We start from the raw sequence: 3,795 nt of genomic DNA on the forward strand, positions 1-3,795 counted from the left end.
GTTGTCTTAAATCGCGAAAATTAAAATTAAAATTAAAATTAAAAAAACCGATTAGAATTGCTTACATTTGATCGATTGGAATTATCACTAAGAATGCAAAAAAAATGTTAGATGGTTAAATAAAAATAAATACGAAGGAAAATTTATATATATATTAATATAATAATAATAAAATAAAATTGATGACAATGATACACAAAAGTTAGTAGAAAAGTAAGATAATGGAAAATAATCAAATAATAATAAAATAAAGTCAAAATAATAAAAAAAAAAAATTAGTTTAAAAAAAGGATGAAAATAAGAAAAAAGAAAAAATAAATTAAAACAATGAAAAAAATAAAAGAAATGACTAAATCGAAAATATCAAAGTTGCAATGCTCGAAATAACAGGAAAAAACATTATTTATGTCCATAATAAAATATTACAAGCAATGGAATGACCCAGAGTGTAATTAACCCCTCTCGTTAAAACGCGCAGACCCCACCCCCTTAAACGACGTCATTTTGCACAGTATAAATACCCTTCCCTTAAGCCAAAACGGCTCATTCTCCCCCATTTGTACACTTTGTCCTCTCTCCCTACAAATGAGACAAATCTCTCCTCTGGTCTCTCTCTAAAGCTCTCCACTGGAGGGAGACCAAGTATCGGCCGGTTGTTGATCGCCGGCACTGGAAGCCACCGCCGGCTACCACGAACGGTGGCCGAAATTTAGATTTTTGCCCCAAATCGTAGATCACTAAACCCTCAGCCTGAATCTGAGCCCCACTCGTCCAAAAATACTATCACCCGTTCTAGATCTAGGAAAATACCTCTAAATATTTTAGGAGATCCGGTGACCCTTCAACTCCTCGGTGGTATGAACTTTTCCCTAATCTAGCTCGGGCCTTTTTCGTTTGTTTTTTTCAGTATTTTTGTAAGGCTTTATTTTGGTTGTTTTTTTTTTGTTGTGGTTTTGGTTCTTGGTTCTCTGTGTCGATGGCTCTGTTGCCTCATTCTTGTGTTTGATGTTAGCTGCTGTCAACTGTTTCTCGGTGTTATTCTTTCGCGACTGCGGGTGTTTGGGTTCTCGATGATGCCCGGTTTACTCTTGTTCCCCCTTTGCATGGCCTCACCGGAGCTTTATAGCTCGGTTTTGGCTGTTTCTAGCCTCGAAATGGTTGGGGTTGTTCCGAGATCTTCATGCATGTGTGACCGGTCATCCCAGGATGGGTTAGTCCCGGGATCGACCGGCCGTTCCGGTGTTGACTCCGAATTATGCGGCGCTGAACTTGAACTATAGAAACCCTAGCATTCGGGTTTTGTTTCTGGAATAAGTCAGGCCCCAAACCTGTTGGACTTCTGTTAACCATTTGGACTGATTATTGGACCCAATTCTATGGACCTGAACTGAAAAAGAGAAAAAAGAAAGGAAAAGAATAATAAATAACAAATAAATAAATAAATAAATATTTTTTAAAACTATATTTTATATATGATTTTTAAAACTGTTTTTCAAAACCATATAATATAATATATTTTCAAAACAAATATTTTAAAATTATATATTATATATATTTTCCAAAATGTTTTAAAAATTATATATTATATAAGTTTTCAAAATGTTTTTAAAAAACTATATATTATATAAGTTTTCCAAATGTTTTAAAAACTATATATTATATATATATATTCAAAAATGTTTTAAAAACTATATATTATATAAGTTTTCAAAATATTTTTTAAACTATATATTATATATATATTTTCAAAATGACTTTAAACTATATAATATGTGCACTTAAAACTATAATATATTTATATATATATATATATAATAAAATAAAATACGACGAAAATGAGTGTCTACAAGTACCTCGACTTCTTCTTTCGAGTTATAAATTTTATGAAAGTATCCACTCCGTCGATATAGCCAAGTTGCATGTTCTTGTGTTTCGATCTAATAAACTCGACGGTCCTTGGTCGGATTGATTGTCCCGGGAACAACAGTGGCTGGCCAATGCTCCAGATTTTCGACATAGCGTCGAACAATTTCAGGGGTGAACTGCATCTAACATGTTTGGGGACTTGGGAGGCTACGTAGTCGAACCCGGATTAAAACCGATCAGAATTTATACATCTTCTGTTAGATATGCCAGTCGGATCTGTACATTACTATCAAGATGCAATAATAGTTCACATGAAAAATTCAGAGTTGCAGCATGAGAAAATCCTCACCGAGTACACCTCCATTAACATTTTGAAGGGCCAATGCCAGAAGCGATGAACAAATTCAAAGCACTTACTGCCATCAACTTTTCACACAGTCACCCAAGTTCAAAACTTAATTTTGAGTTGGATTTTAAACATAATATTCATCTTAAAAACAAGTCTAATAAATATTAATATTAATATCAATATCAAAATTTAATTTAATCAATTCATATACCATTCAAACTATAATATTAAATAAATTTGTGATTCGAATTTTAACATATTTGCAACCAATCTTCAAACTATAATATTAAATAAAATTAATCAGATCTATTTATATCTATCTTTGTTCGAGTTTTCTTGGTTAGATTTTAATATTTCCTTCTATGGTCCTTATGTGATCGTAAGTTGATAGTTTTGTTTCAATGATTATAAAAAATTTATCCTAATTATGTACTTAATCTACGATTATAATTGTAAATTTTTATTATAATTTAAGATATTTATTTTTGAATAAAATTAGTATTTTTTTATATAAAAAAATTGCTCATAATTATAGAGATATTAATTTGTATCATACATGCAAAATTTGACATCCGACTTCGACTCTATATGGCTGTCTTAAATGCTATTCAATAAGAAATTTCAACTTCAACACATGATTAGATTTTTTAAGCAACTACTCTAATTAATTTTTTATTTAATGTTAGTCTGAAATATCTTCTTTAATATTATTATTCTCAATCATTTTAATTGTAATTAATTAATAAATTTGTATATATTGATTTTTTATTATTTTATTTAAAATTATTTATGTTAGATATTAACTCAATTTTTAATAGGTAATTAAAGTAAATTTTATTATAATTTTAATAGATGAAGATTACTTGGTAATTGAATTTATTTAGTAAATAAATATTTATTTTAATAATAAATTTTATAAAATTAGGTGTCTTGGTCATCACGTACTTGACTCTATAAATATAGAATATGTCTTTACTTTAAAATTATAAGAGAATTATTTTGAATAAAATATAAGATCTATGCAACTTTTGAATTTCAATTAAATAAATGATTATATATATATATATATTTTTTTGAGATATATATTGTCATAACCATTTTTTTAAAAACAATTAAGTTTTAAAAAATAATTATGATTTTATTTAAAAAATTGACGATTTTGAATTAATTTGAAAATTTTGAATTGGAGTCGCTATCGACCTTTAGGTTAGGTAGGTCGAATACATAAAAGCATCTTTTAAACAATTCGGAAAAATAATTTAAAAGACAAAAGTTGGTTTGTGTTTACCAAAAATCCGATTTAACGAGTCCGAGAGTCGATTACGCGTGGGAAAGGATTAGCACCCGGTCAACACCCAAAATTGGTACTTAATAGCTTATTTATTGTCGTGGTAGTGGAAATTATGAATCGAATATAAAGTAAGAATATGATCCATTTATGAAAGTTTAATTAATTTAATTCAAATTATTTATTAGGGAAAATACTTAATTCGGGAAAAATATATCAAGATTTGCTCATCCTCCAAAGGGAATGATATCTCTTCTATTTCTTGCCTAAAAAAGAATATTACCTCCTCGAT

This window comes from Hibiscus syriacus, unplaced genomic scaffold (genome assembly GCF_006381635.1).
Source record: "Hibiscus syriacus cultivar Baekdansim isolate YM2019G1 unplaced genomic scaffold, ASM638163v2 tig00116971_pilon, whole genome shotgun sequence".
Taxonomy (NCBI): domain Eukaryota; kingdom Viridiplantae; phylum Streptophyta; class Magnoliopsida; order Malvales; family Malvaceae; genus Hibiscus; species Hibiscus syriacus.